Below are 15,516 nucleotides of genomic sequence, written 5' to 3'. Positions count from 1 at the left end.
ACCAGAAATGTCATATAGGGAACTGACTTTATGAATAGTGAGCTAATTAGAGCACAGCTGCCAAACATGTGTATATGGCTCATGACACTTCCAAATCAGATTAAAATATAATTAGAAAATATTTAATAAAATAAATAAAATTGCAACAAAACATTGATAATATTACTATGTGGTTTTTCTAAGTCAATATGCAACTATGGGAATCTTTATGCATGGTTTATTGAACCCCATTTCTATTAGAGTTGGACACTATTGGTTTAGAGGAAAGATTTCAAGGAATCAAAGCCTTCCCACTCCTAAATATCACTCCACCAGTCTACTAGTGACTTCTGAATTTCCACAATTAGAGATTTATTCAAAATTATTCATTTAACAAAAATATATTAATCTCCCACTATGGGCAAGAACATTCTTTTTGAGAATATTTTTCAAATTGTGGAGTGTAATGGGCAGAAGATCCTCTCAGGGAGGGATGACAAACAATAGCCAAATTTAATGAATATTTTAAGTATGTATTCTACATAATTATATTCTTTTTTTTTGCAAGGCAATGGGGTTAAGTGGCTTGCTCAAGGCCACACAGCTAGACAATTATTAAGTGTCTGAGGCCGGATTTGGACTCAGGTACTCCTGACTCCAGGGCCGGTGCTCTATCCACTGCACCACCTAGCTGCCCCAATATATTCATTTTTAATGAAGTAAAATGCAAATAAAAGTAAATAAAAAAGACTAACATGATGAATATCCTCCAAATGACAGTGAATATTATATAGTAGTAATTTAATTTGTAATGTCAAATCTGAATAAAGCACTGTGTGCTGAGTGTTGAATCTCATCTTAAACTGCAAGTATGATCTATCATCATCAACCTAACCATCTGTATGTTCATGACACATATGATTTGGGTTGTCATGATGCTTGAAATATCATAACATATAATCTATTTCTTAATGTCACTTATTTTATTTAAACATACATTTTGTTAAATATAAATTTCTCTAAAACTATAAGTTTAAGAATTGAAATAATGAGAAGTTATAGAAAATTGTTTGAACTTTCAACATTTAAACTTAAGTATGTTATTATCTCTATTTTTACAAAAACCTGAAATAGTATCATTTGTGATACATATATAACTGGATTCAAGAGAAAATCTATGGAGCAACTGAAACTTGTGCAAACAAAGATGATAGGGACAGATCAGAAAGTGGAATTAAAAACAGAATAAAACGTTCCAGTCCCCAAAACACAATGCAATGTATTTATCACTGAGATTGACAAGTACTATTTTGATGGAGAGTGTAGGTCTCTGAAATTGCTTTGTATGAATGAATTACCTACATCTATTTTGAAAACTAATAAGTCTAAATAACATATGTAGATATGTTGGCAATATTAGAAGAAAATGAGCTTCTTTTAAAAAGCCAGAAAAAACCGAACTTTTTCAATATTTATGTCTGTTACATCAAACATTGTTCAAAAAGACTGAAAGTGTTTTCACAGCAAGTATAAAAAGTCTCAGTCCATATGAAAATCCCCAAAACAACTGTTGATACAGTCAAAATAATGCTTGGTGTCTTGTAAATAAGATGATGAAAAGGTGACTTGGTTGAAGACCTTTGCAATAATTAATTGAGAAATGTTCTCATTTTGCACTGCAGGTGGATGAAGCAATTTCTGTTATTAAAGACGCTCATGCAAACCTCTTGCTGGAATTGCCACATCAAGAGACATTTTTAAAGTTATTGAGATATTTTGAAAGTAAATTGATATAATGAGAAGAATTATATTGGACTCTGATGTGATAAGAGTTTAAGCTGTCAGAATGAAACAATTCTTTAAGCACTAGTTAACAATATGGAACATATCACATGCTTCATTGCATCAATTGTATGAAGAATTATGAGTGAGGAACCGCATAATTTTTCAAGCTGTTACAAGAATAGTTAAACTTAAAAAAATAACAAAAAAAAAAACCAAATCTATTAAAAGAAAATCTCTTGGAACAAATTGTGTGATCATGAGAGGGAAGGGTATTGAACTTAGGTATTTAACTCACTGTTTTGCTGGAGCCAAAGTACTTGAAAGATGATTGAGCTAAAAGAAGCTATTGCCATTTTTCTTAATTAACATAATAAAGATGGATGATACTTGCATCCTTCTGGTCTCCTGTCCTCCTGGGATGAGAGAAAGAGATGAACTGGCCAAGGCACTGAAGATCCAAATACTAATAAATATATTTCTTTTTTAAATTAATTTTTATTAAAGATATTATTTGAGTTTTACAATTTCCCCCCAATTTTACTTCCCTCCCCCTACTCCCCCACGGAAAGCACTCCGTCAGTCTTTACTTTGTTTCCATGTTGTACCTTGATCCAAATTGGGTGTGATGAGAGAGAAATCATATCCTTAGAGATTAGACAATAAGATATCTGTGTTTTTCTAAATTGCATGGGATACTAATAAATATATTTCTTCTAACAATCTACAAGTCACTTCTGATTTCTACAATCGGAAATTTATTTGAAAATATTCCTTTATTCAAGGGCTTACATTCCAGGGGAAGACAGCACATGAAAAGGAAATGGAAAATAAAGATGGAGAAGTGGGAAGGCTCTCATGTGATGTCATGGCTTGGAATGGCTAGAAAGGAAAAGCAGAGGTTAAGATTAAGGCTAGATAAGGGAAAAGTTCACTTAATAGAGCCCAGGATATTTCTAGAGGTGGTATCCAAGTTTCTGGTGGGGAGCAGGGGGAATGATAGCTGTAGTGAAGGATGAGAAAGTTTGGTCATGTCGGGGTAGTGAGTCTAAAAAGTAAGGGAAAAGCTTAACTGTGAGAGCCTGATATAATTCAAGGGAAGAAGAGCTGTCATCTAACTTCTCCAAAACCAGTTATCCAATATTACTATGCTATAAGAAATGACAAGGGAGTGGTTTAAAAAAAAATCTGGAAAGATTTGAAGTGAAGAAAACCAGGTATGGTAACTGTAAATATTGTGATGATGGTTATCTTTGAAAGACTTAGGTAGTTGGATCAATACAATGATACAAGATAATTCCAAAGGATTCATGATAAAAAAAAATGCTATCTGCTTCCAGAAAGAAAACTGATGAAGTCAGAATACAGATTAAAGTATAATTTTTTGCTTTATTTTTCCTGCTTTTCTTTTTGCAATATGACTAATATGGAAATATGTTTTGCATGATTTCACATGTATAATTGGCATCATATGTCTTGCTTACTCAATGGGGAAGTGAGAAAGAGAATTCAAAATTCAATTTTTTTTATATGGATACTAAACCATACTGCCTTTGAACTCTGCCTTGAGATGTTGGACTTTGAAATGTAGACAATTCTCATCTTATGTCGTCCAAGACTAATCTCTAACTATCCTGCAACCAACAAACTATGCAGCCATAGGTGTATTCTTCACCCTTTCTGGATCCCCTTTATGTGTTGTCTTCCCCCAATATAATTCCTTTCTTGAGGGCAGAAGCTATTTTGCTTTCTTGCAATTGTGTCCCAGATGCTTAACATAGAGACTGTTATATAATAAGGCGTTAATAAATGTCATGTCATGTCATTCATTCATTCATTCATTCACCAAAGCAAATTTAGAAGAAAATATTTTTCCCAAGATGTGAATATTTGGTGAATACACTTTTAAAAATTGAATGCTCTAAATATGTCAATGCAAGGTCCTTACATTCATATATTAATCTAGAAAGATAAAGTGACATAAAAATTAGAACTATTAACAATAAATTTATAAAATTGTATTTTTATGTTTTCCAATTTAAATATTATTTGTTCTACAAATAAATAAAAGAAGGTAAAACATATTGATTATTTGGATAATATACTTAAGTAATTTCATTTTCAAATTCTCTAGAGAATGGATAAGTAATTCATTTGCCATTTGACAAATGTGAGTAAACTTAGCTTGTGAATAGAACATTGAAATTAGTAACTGAACCTGAAAATTCTATTGGGTTTTAGCTATAATGAATTATTTTTAGGTTTAACATGCAAAATGATAATTTTTCCTTACTATTCATATTATGTGTATGAAATGTGGTTTTCTGTTGTTGCTAGTTTAAAGACAAAATATTGAGCTTGATTAGTGATTGAAATCTTGTCAATGATGTCATTAGTTTATCATGTTTTAATAAACCCTATTCTGAAAAACAAAACCACAGTACTTATATTATAATGGTTATCAGTTATAAATATACACAAATAAAATGTTATGAATATGAAAATGAATATGAATATGAAAATTGTAAAGAATATTATCAATGATTAAAATTGGTATGTTACATATTATCATATACTTAAGACATTTGTGTTTTGTTATACAATTCTCAAGAAATTTTAAGATTTATTGTAATGGAATATTTGCATAGATTACATACTTTGGATGTGGGAATGATTTTGGTTTTAAAAAAAGGAAGAACTACTTAAAATTCAGAGTTGTATACCCCAAATTCCTGGTTTTTAATTCAATTTAATTCAATTAATTAAAAAAGCATGGCTTTCTGTTGAAACAAAATCCACTAAGGAAGAAGTAAATGTTTCATGTATAATAAACTCAGGAGTTTATTAGATTCTTTTTGATTTGATGTTTGGTTGCACAATGCTATAAATGTTGCTAGAGGTAATGGTGGGAAGATGAGGTGGGAAGAGGCCAGGCAACTGAGATTATCAAGATTACAACAGCTAGGGTGCATGGTAAATTGTTAACACCCAGATGAGAACATGAGGGAGGACTTTGGGGGTCAAGGTAGGAGGAAATATTGAAATGCAGAGAGACAACATGTAAAGCCTGGATGGTGAAAACAAAGCTGACCACTTTCACAATTTTATCTAGACTTGCCTGTGGTGTCAGAGGAAAAAAAAGCCTATTGTTACCAGTGAGGTGGAGTTACTATCCCTACTTGAAAGCAATGACTATAATTTTTTTTAACCAGACTTTTAAATTAATTTAATTCAGACTTTTCAAAGTTCCAGCCAGAGTTCAAGTCCAATCCCTCTTGGTTTAGATCTTTTGCCCCCAAGGCCTACACAAACAGATTTTATCAAGGAACAGAAGGTGTTTTTAATTGCTTTTCTGTAGCCTGGAAGGTCAGGGTGGAGTCAAAGATCTGACTAACCCAACTATCTGTACTTTATGTCTTTCCAAGTGATTTCAATGGTAGTACAACTAATGGAAATTATTATAGGGTCCCTTTTGGCAAGTCATAAAGTTTTTTGGTAATGATTTGCCCATCTGTAAAATGGGAGTAATACCTACTTGCCTCTTTAAAGATTAATTAGAGCGTATATGTCAGGTCCTTTGAAGATGAAAAGGGTTAGGTAAATGCTAAGTGTGATTATGATTTTATTACCTTTACATGAAATCTGGGTGTAAGGTTAATAGCTTTGCCTGTGTTTATTGTCTTAGTCAAAAAAAGTGGTAAGAGCAGTTATCTGATGATAGTAAGACATGCTCTGAAACTTCCACAGAGTTAAACTGGGTAATTCACCTGAATTATCTAGATATTTTGATTCTTTAGTGTATCCATGATTTCATCAATACATTCATTGATATAGATTTCACTAACTTTTCTTTTCATCCTTTATAATTCTCATCCATGTTTTTCTATAAATGCTATATAGTACATTCAATTATTACATAATTAAAAAAACTAAGCATGACACCAAAAAAGAGATGAGAAAATTTGCCTTCCTATCTTTATTGAAGAGGTGTAAGTATGAAATATATTGCATGTTCAGTCAGCATCAGTTAATGAGTTGGTTAAGTTTTATTGAATGGGTATATTTAAGTCAGGGAAAGTAAATTTAATTCAAGTGATTATTACAAATATTACTGTAGGCAAGAATCCCTTGATTGCAATGGAATAGTCCTCAGTTAACAGAAGGGTGAGAAAGGTAGTACTGGGGTATAATTTCAAAAATGGCTAAATTATATCTGTTCAAATCCAAGGCAAACCATACAACAAAACAATAGTATAAGTCAATAGTCCAGTTGATCAGTTCTATGAAGACTTACAACATCTTCAAGAAATACCAGAAAAGATGTCACATTTATCAAACAGTATTGGAATGCTAATGTAGGAAATCAAAAGATAATTGGAATAACAGAAAGTTTGGCCTTGGATCAAGCACTCTTTTCCAACAAACCATGGGCATCACCAGATAGTCAATATAGAAATCTGATTGATTACATACTTTGCAGCCAAAGATGGAGATCTTTTATCCAGTAAGTTTTTGATTTGGAACTGATTGTCAATCAGATCATGAACTTCTTTTTTGCAAAATTCAGACTTAAATCGAAGGAGGGAAAACCATTAGACTGTATAAGAATGACCTAAATAATAGCCCTTATGAATATGAAGTAGAGAGATGGATAGATTTAAGGGATTAGATCTGGCAGATAGAATGCCTAATGAAATTATGGACAGAGGTTTACAACATTGTGTCAGAGGTAGCAACAAAAATTCCAAAGAAAAAGAAGAGCAAAGAGGAAAAAAAGCAAAATAATTGTCTGATGAGGATTGACAAATAGCTGAGGAAAGAAGGAAAGCAAAAGGCAATGGGAAAAGGGAGACATATCCACCTGAGTAATAATGTTTATTCTTTATTCTAGAAGATCATGACATCAGAAAGGGGATATGACAAGCACATGAATTGGATTTGAGTGAAGTGGTTCTGTGCTAAGTCACCAGCCTTGCTTTCTCCTCCAGGGCCATCTAGGTCCAGTGGCCAGATATGAATCAGGAAGACTAAAGATAGCCCTGGATGTGAGGCAACCAGAGTTAAGTGACTTATCCACTAGGTCATACAACTAGTGTCTGAGGTTTGAACTCCTGTCCTCTTGACTCCAAGGCCAGTGCTCTGTCCACTGTGCCATCTAGCTGCCATTTTATATTTGAATTCTAAGATAGGATATTGCCAAAAGAATTGCCAAAATTTCTAAAAATTGAGCTCATTTCATAGGCTAGCAAGGTTAAGCTTAAAATTCTATACGTTAGGTTTCAACAGTGTGTGAACTGAAAATTAACAGAAAGGCAGGATGGTTTTAGAAGACGCAGAGGAACTAGAAACCAAATTACCAACAATTATAGAGAAATGCTGGGTTGTGGAGAAAGCAAAGTTTTACATAAAAACAGCTATTTCTGCTTCATTGACTATATTAAAACCTTTGATTGTGTGATCACAACAAAATGTGGCAAATCCTCAAAGAGAGGGGATTACTAGATCATTTTACTTGTCTCCTAAGGAACCTATGCAGGCTAAAGAAGTAATAATATTGAACATACAACAATTGATAGGTTTAAGATTGGAAAAGGAGGGGCATCTAGGTGGTGCAATAGATAGAGCATCAGCCCTGCAGTAAGGAGGTTCTGAGTTCAAATTTGACCTTAGACAATAATTGCCTAGCTGTGTGATCTTGGGGAAGTCACTTAACCACAGTGGCTTAAATAAATTTTTTAAAAAGATTGGAGGGGTGGCTAGGTGGTGTAGTGGATAAAGCACCGGCCTTGGAGTCAGGAGTACCTGGGTTCAAATCTGGTCTCAGACACTTAATAATTACCTAGCTTGTGTGGCCTTGGGCAAGCCACTTAACCCCATTGCCTTGCAAAAAAAAAAAAACCCTTAAAAAAAAGATTGGAAAAGGAGTATGACAAAGCTGTATGTATGTATGTGTATATATATATATATATATATATATATATATATATATATATATATATAAAATCACCTTATTTATTTAACTTATAGTCAGACTACTACATCCTACAAAATACCAGTCTGGATGAATCAAAAACTGGAATTAAAGCTACCAGGTAGAAATACTAACGATCTCAGATATATAGACAAACTGTCTGATGGCAGACATTGAAGAGGAATTAAGAATCTTCTCCATGAGAGAAGAGGAAAGTGTAAAAGCTGTCTTAGAGTTTAACAACAACAAAAAAGATCTTAGCGACTGGTCTAGTCACTTCCTGACAAATAGAGGTAGAAAAAATGGAAGCAATGTTATATTTTATATTCTTGGACTCAAAGATCACTGCAAATGGCAACTACAGTCATGAAACTAAAAGACTTGTTTCTTGGAAGGAAAGCTATGTCAAATCTAGACAGCATACTAAAAACAGACACATGGCACATGACCTTTGTTGACAAAGGTCCATATAGCCAAAGCTATGGTTTTTCCAGTAGCAATGTATGGCTGTGAGAACTGAACCATAAGGAAATCTGCATGCTGTAGAACTGGCATTTTTGAATTATGATGGAGAAGACTTTTTAGAGGATAGCAAGGAGATAAAGCCAGTCAATAATTAAAGAAATTAACTCACTGGAAGTTCAAATACTGAGGCTGAAGCTTAAATACTTTGGTTGCATAATGAAAGGACAGGACTCCTTGGAAAATAATATCTATTTTGTGATGAAATAGAATTTTACCTTACTATTCATATTATGTTTATGAAATGGGGGGTTTCTGTTGCTGCTAGTTTAAAGACAAAATATTCAGTTTGATTAGTGATATGTGAGGAAATATGGTCCATGGTTTTCCATCCTCTTTTTCAATGGTCTTTTGTGAACAAAGTTTGTACTTTAAAAAGGTGTGATCCCTTTCTATTTTTCTAGTCTTCTTTAAGTTTACTATCCTCCAGATATTCTATAATCTAGTGATGCTGGTTTATTTATGATTCCTCAAGCATGAGACTTCCCCTGACTCTTCTCTTTGCACCCTATTCCCAGAATGATTTTTCTTCTTGTAAATGCAATTGGATTCCTTCAAGATTCAAATCCTGTTTTTGCAGGAAATTTTTCCCAGTCCTCCTCCACTGTTTCCCTCTTTTAGATTACCTTCCACTTACATTGTATGTGTATCTTATATTTACATATAGCCATGACCATATTGACTCCTGCTTTAGAATGTGACCTCTGATATCTATGTACAAATACACATATATATGAGATTATATGTGGTTGTACATATATATGTGAATGTTTGTCACACACATAACTAATAGTAATTTCTCAGTAGAAATAAACAAATAGTTCTCAAGAGAAGAACTTTGAAGCATCTACAACCACATGAAAGAATGTTCTAAATCACTAATAAGAGAAATGTACATCAGAACCACTCTGAGATTTAACTTCAAACTCACAAATTGGCAAAGATGATAAAAATGGCAACAGTCAATATTCAGGGAGTTGAGGCTTAAACATATTAATGCATTGTCAATGAAGCTGTGAAATGATATAATCCTTTTGGATTTATTCACAATAATAATTCTTCATTCTCAAAGAAGACTATGACATCAGAGAGGTGATGCCATGACAAGCACATGAATTGGATTTGAGTGAGGGGTGCTGTGCTAAGTCACCAGACTCACTTTCTCCTTCAGAGTCATCTGGGTCCAGTGGCCAGATATAAATCAGGATGACTGGAGATGGCCTTGGATGTGAGACATTCAAGGATAAATGACTTGCCTAGGGTCACACAGTAGTTAGTGTCATGTGTCTGAGGTCGGAATTAAACAAAAAAATTATTAAATGCCTATATCCTTTGAAACAGAGAATTCATTACTAGTCTTTTGCCTCAAGGAAGCCATTTATAAAAAGAAAGTTCCCAATAAGGCAGCTAGATGGTTTAGTGGATAGAGCACCAAAGTCAGGAAGACTTGAGTTCAAACTTGATTCCAGATACCTCGTAGCTATGTGACCCTGGGTAAATCAGTTAACCTCTGTTTACTTTAATCCACTGGAAAAGGAAATGACAGACCACCCTAATATCTTTGTCAAAAAAAATCCCATAATGGGGTCATAAAGAACAATCCCATAAACATCAAAATGTTTATAATTGCACTTTTTGTAATGACAAAGAACTTTAAACAAAGTAGATCTCTATTTGTTGAGGAATGACAAAACAAATTGCAGTATATGCATATAATGGAATATTACAGTGCTATAAAAATAATATATGTGATGAATATAGAGAAGCATGGAAAGATCTACTTAAACTTATGTAGAATGAAGTAAACAGAATTAAGAAAATGATATACACAGTAACTACAACAATATAAATGGAAAGAACAATTACATACACACAAAAATGAAAAGATAATATAGTACTTGAAGACATATAGTAGTTAAATTTAACAATTTAATTCAGAAATAAATAAGTTCCATAAGCTTTCAAGAGAAAGACCTTTGAATACAAAGAAAGGGATATTAGAATATGAAAGACTATTCCACAGCCACTAGAAAAAGGACAGAATGAAATAGTATGTTCTGAAAAGCAATGGAGTTTAGGATGAAGCCCAGGGTAACCTATCCTGCAAATCTGAGTTTAGCCATACAGAACAAAAGATGAATGTTCAGTAATAAGAAAGGGTCTGAAATCTTTTTAAAAAAGAAAACCAGAACTGAAAAGACTCTCAAACACCCCAAATAACAGAAATAGAGGAGTGAATAAATTCTAAAATAAATTCTAATTTTAGATTAAATTCTAAATTTTAGAATAAATTCTAAAAGCAAGGACAATAACAACAATAAAGTGATGATAGAGAGAACAGTAGTATTCTATTTAAATGAAGACAAAAAAGCAGAGTTGAAGGTAGAAATTTGATAGAAGTAACAGGGAGGAGGTAGATAGGGATATTACTGACAGAATCTGGCAGTACCCTTCATATATATAATATAAATATATATATATATATATATATATATATATATATATGAATACTTCTTTTGTGATACTATATTACAACTTGGGAGTCTACATAAAAGGTGGGAAGAAAAATAAGGGGTTAGAGAGGAGGGAGTGGTACACCCAAGTCAAGTCAAGGACTAGCAATTGAAAGGAAGGCGACCTCTATGGGCTTAGAAAGAAAAGAAGCTACAGGACAATGGGTTTTTATAGTGGAGATGCTCAGTGAAAGAAAATGAGGACATTTTACTGATTGAGGTTGGAGAAATTTATTGCTTGAAAAGTCAGTTTGTCTTGGGGGAGCAACTTATACCTAAAGGAGAGGGAGACTATGGACCCAGAGAGATTTCCCGGTAAATGTAGAAAAAAAAGGTCAAGAAGATTAGTGATGGAGTGCATAATCAGAGCTATGTTAGGGGAAGAGTCCTACCATAGTGCTGTGCTAGGTGTCAGAATAGATAGAATCCTAGGCCAGGAGTCAGGAAGAACTGTGTTCAAATCTGACCTCAGAAACTTTCTAGCTGTGTGATCCTGGGCAAGTCACTTCAACTCAACCTCACAGCATAGTTGTAAAGGCCAAATGAGACAACAATTGTTTTTTTTTTAAGAAAGATTTTATTTATTTTGAGTTTTATAATTTTTCCCCCATTCTTACTTCCCTCCCCCCCGAAGAAGGCATTCTGTTAGTCTTTAGATTGGTTCCATGTTATACACTGATCTCAGTTGAATGTGATGACAGAGAAATTACTTAAGGAAGAAAAATAAAGTATGAGCTAATAAAATTACTTAGTAATCTAATTTTTTCCCCTAATTTGACGATAATAGTCTTTGGTCTTTGTTCAAAGTCCATAATTCTTTCTCTGGTTACAGATGGTATTCTCTATTGAGGGTGGGCCAAAATTGTCCTTGGTTGTTGCCCTGCAGGGATAAGCAAGTCCATCAAGGTTGATCTGTCACCCCCATGTTGCTGTTAGGGTGTACAATGTTTTTCTGGTTCTGCTCATCTCGCTCAGCATCAATTCATGCAAATCCTTCTAGGTTTCCCTGAATTCCCATCCCTTCCGGTTTCTAATAGAACAATAGTGTTCCATGAAATACATATACCACAGTTTGTTAAGCCATTCCCCAATTGAAGGACATTCACTGAATTTCCAATTTTTTTGCCACCACAAATAGGGCTGCTATAAATATTTTTGTACAAGTGATGTTTTTACCCTTTTTCATAATCTCTTCAAGGTATAGACAGTAATGGTATTGCTGGGTCAAAGGGTATGGACATTTTTGTTGTCCTTTGGCATAGTTCCAGACTGCTCTCCAGAAAGGTTGGATAAGTTCACAGCTCCACCAACAATGTATTAGTGTCCCAAATTTCCCACAGCCCTTCCAACAATGATCATTGTCCTTTCTGGACATATTGGCCAGTCTGAGAGATATGAAGTGGTATCTCAGAGATGCTTTAATTTGCATTTCTCTAATAAGTAATGGTTTGGAGCAATTTTTCATATGACTATAAATTGCTTTGATTTCCTCAGCTGAAAATTGCCTTTCCATATCCTTTGACCATTTGTCAATTGGGGAATGGCCTGTTTTTTTGAAAATTTGGCTCAGTTTTCTGTATATTTTAGAAATCAGTCCTTTGTCAGAAAAACTAGTTGCAAAAATTGTTTCCCAATTCACTACATTTCTTTTGATCTTGATTACAGTGGTTTTGTCTGTGCAAAAGCTTTTTAATTTAATGTAATCAAAATTATCTAGTTTGTTTTGAATGATGTCTTCCTTCTCTTCCTAGGTCATAAACTGATCTGACAGGTAAACTACTTCTTGACCTTCTAGTTTGCTTATAATATTGTTTTTTGTGTCTAAATTCTATATCCATTTGTATCTTATCTTGGTATAGGGTGTGAAGTGTTGGTCTAATCTAAGTTTCTTCCATACTAACTTCCAATTTTCCCAACAGTTTTTATCAAAGAGAGAGTTTTTATCCCAATAGCTGGACTCTTTGGTTTTATCAAACAGCAGATTGCTATAATCAAAGTGAGACAATAATTGTAAAACTCTTAGCAAGCACTATAGACATGTCAGTTGCTATTATCTTTATTGTTATTGTAATTGTTATTGTTAATTGGTATTGCTCTGGAAATGAGACACAATGGAAAAGAGAAATCCATGTAGTAAGCTGTAGAAGTCAGTGGCAAAAAGAGCCTACTGAGGAAACCCTAGAAAAGAGAAAGACCAAATTATTGGAGCCATGATTCACATAAAGAGGGTCTAAAATAAATAGAAAGAAAAAATGGATAATGAAGAGAGTGAAAGAAAACTTTTTCGGGAAAGGAAGCAAAAAAATTAAATAAAAAAACCTAAGAATCAGAACTGACTGAAGAGGAGAGAAAGTGGGAATATCAAATGAGAAGAGGGGATCAGGAGTGAGAGGAAGACAACCAGTGAGAACAGGGCCACTTAAAAAAAGATTAAAGGAAAGTAACTGAAGAAACATAATATTGTTTTTACAACTAAAAGAGAACTTGAAACTGAAAACCTTCTGTACAGACAATATTAATCTCCAGGATAAGAAGGGAAGTGGTTAAATGAGGGGAAAATTTTTGTAACAAATTTCTTTGATAAGGACTTGGTATTCAAGATAGTTGTCTTGGATATTTAATATCTCTCTCTCTCTCTCTCTCTCTCTCTCTCTCTCTCTCTCTCTCTCTCACATGAATCAATAATTCTCAAAAAAACCCCAACAAAGTATTCACAACCACATAAAAAAGTTCTCCAAAATTCTAACAATAAAAGTGCAAAACAATCCAGAGGTTTCATCTCAAATTGGCAAAGATAAACAAATAATCAAATAACTCAAAAAAAATGATGCATTAAATGTTAGAGGGACTGTGGAATCCAGTAGTACATTATTGGTGGAACTGTGACATGGTACAGCCATTTTGGAAAATATTTTGAATTTATGTAAATAAAGTGACTAAAATGTTCATACTCTTTGAACCAGACTCTATTACTGAGTTTATACACCAAGGAAGCCATCAAAAAAAAGTCCTCATTTACTCCAAAACATTTGTTGTAGCACTCTTTATGATAACTAAAAATTGGAAACAAAGTAGATACCCATCAATGAGAGAATGGCTAAACAAATTGTGGCACGTTAATGTAACAGGTTACTGTGCAAAAGAACTGATGTGTATGTGGATTAATATAGAGTGAACTAAGAAAACAATTTACAGACAGTAACTACAAATAACACACCAAAAAAAAAAAAGTAAGTATAATAAAAGTATAAAGCTCAAAAAGGACTAAAGTGAGGAGATATGAGAAGACACCCCCAACCTATCACTTGGTGGATGTTGGAAACCCACAGGTGTTATACATTGCACACATTTAAAAAATTTTTTCAGTTCTGGGAAGAGAAAAGTGATTAGTTTCATAGCCAAGCTCAGTCCTATAGAACACAGTCCAAATTACAAGGCCAGATCCCTCCTTGGTCACCCTAGTTCTTAGGGCTTCCCTGCCAGGTTGACAGGTTGCACCAATTCTAGGGGATCATGATTCTAAGGTCACCATGGTTGGAACTCAAGCGGAAATCACCAACCACCACATGCAATTGAGGACAAAGCAAACAAAACAGACACAAACACCTCTAGGCCCATTTTTCAGAGCTTCCATGAAAGAAAGAAAGAATGGGGAAGTCCTTCCCCAGTGGCTCACTTTATGGCACCTTTACTGTAGAACTGTAATCCTCTCTCCCTTTGGAAGCACCTGGAGAAACATTTAGTTTCAATTTTGTTTATGCAAGGCAATGGGGTTAAGTGACTTGCCCAATGTCACACAGCCAGGTAATTAAGTGTCTGAGGCTGGTTTTGAACTCAGGTCCTCCTGACTTCAGGGCCACAGGACTGGTGCTCTATCCACTGTGCTACCTAGCTGACCTCCAGGAGAAACATTTAGGAAAGAGCATGAGACCAAAAGAAAGAGAAAGTCTTAATCACATCAGTTTTAAAGACATCGCTTATTCCATATACACAACTTTGTGGCAGGGGCCTTTGTGTTAAGCAATCTGCACATGCTCCAAAAACTCCTAGGGTTCCTCTTTGTCAAGAGATTTATTTGTTCATATCCAGAAAACACCCAATTACAACAGATTACTTTTTTTATTTCAAAGTAATACTATATCTTCTAATTTAATTTAAAGTACAATTGCAAAAATAGAAGAAATTATAGTACATTAAGATAAATTTATAAAATTTATTTTTAAAATTATTTTAAAATTCTTCTATCAATTGACTTAACTGATTTGGTCCTTCTAGAATTAGAGAACATATTCACCAAGTTAGGAACTTCTGCTCTATTTAATTATAGTTTTCTGAATATCACTGGCTCAGATAAGATGACTAACCATGTTCCTAGGAAATGTTCCTTGCTGTGTTTGGGCTCCTGAAGAACCAAATCTACCAACTCCTTTATTTACCTCTCTAAGACAAATCTGCAACCATATTTTACATTTAGTGTCAACTTATTTATATGCATAATTTCTCTAGCAACATGTCAACTCACAGCTAATTGTACAAAAATTTCCATCTAAAAATTAATGTTCATTTAACATGTAAATGATATTTTTCTATAATTATAATTTAATTTAATTAATAATAGCTAATATTTATAGTTAGTTGATTAACTGTGTGACTCTTCATATCTTCTGATCACTCTGAATTCAGTTGGTATTTTGCTTAAGGGTCTTTGACCCTCTTATGCCCTCCTCATAGGACTACTCATAGATAACA

This window comes from Macrotis lagotis, chromosome 3, assembly GCF_037893015.1.
Source record: "Macrotis lagotis isolate mMagLag1 chromosome 3, bilby.v1.9.chrom.fasta, whole genome shotgun sequence".
Taxonomy (NCBI): domain Eukaryota; kingdom Metazoa; phylum Chordata; class Mammalia; order Peramelemorphia; family Peramelidae; genus Macrotis; species Macrotis lagotis.
The sequence above is the reverse complement of the archived record's forward strand: the minus strand, read 5'-3'. Positions refer to the sequence as shown.